Source organism: Wasmannia auropunctata, unplaced genomic scaffold (assembly GCF_000956235.1).
Source record: "Wasmannia auropunctata unplaced genomic scaffold, wasmannia.A_1.0 LD336074.1, whole genome shotgun sequence".
Lineage (NCBI taxonomy): Eukaryota > Metazoa > Arthropoda > Insecta > Hymenoptera > Formicidae > Wasmannia > Wasmannia auropunctata.
The window spans coordinates 652614-653107 of NW_012026816.1; positions in this window are offsets into that span (position 1 = coordinate 652614).

Here is a 494-nt window from a genome sequence, read left to right on the forward strand (position 1 = left end):
GACGTGTGCTCTTCCGATCTACGGATACCGGTCGGCGACGCTACTGCTTTGGGTACTCTTAGGACCCGTCTTGAAACACGGACCAAGGAGTCTAACATGTACGCGAGTCATTGGGACTCAGCGGATACCTAAAGGCGCAATGAAAGTGAAGGTCGGCCCTGGTTGTCGACCGAGGGAGGATGGGCCGCGTCGCGATGCGGCTCCGCACTCCCGGGGCGTCTCGTTCTCATCGCGAGAAGAGGCGCACCCAGAGCGTACACGTTGGGACCCGAAAGATGGTGAACTATGCCTGGTCAGGACGAAGTCAGGGGAAACCCTGATGGAGGTCCGTAGCGATTCTGACGTGCAACTCGATCGTCGGAACTGGGTATAGGGGCGAAAGACTAATCGAACCATCTAGTAGCTGGTTCCCTCCGAAGTTTCCCTCAGGATAGCTGGCACTCGGCCGTTCCGCACGGAACGCGCGCGAGTCTCATCTGGTAAAGCGAATGATA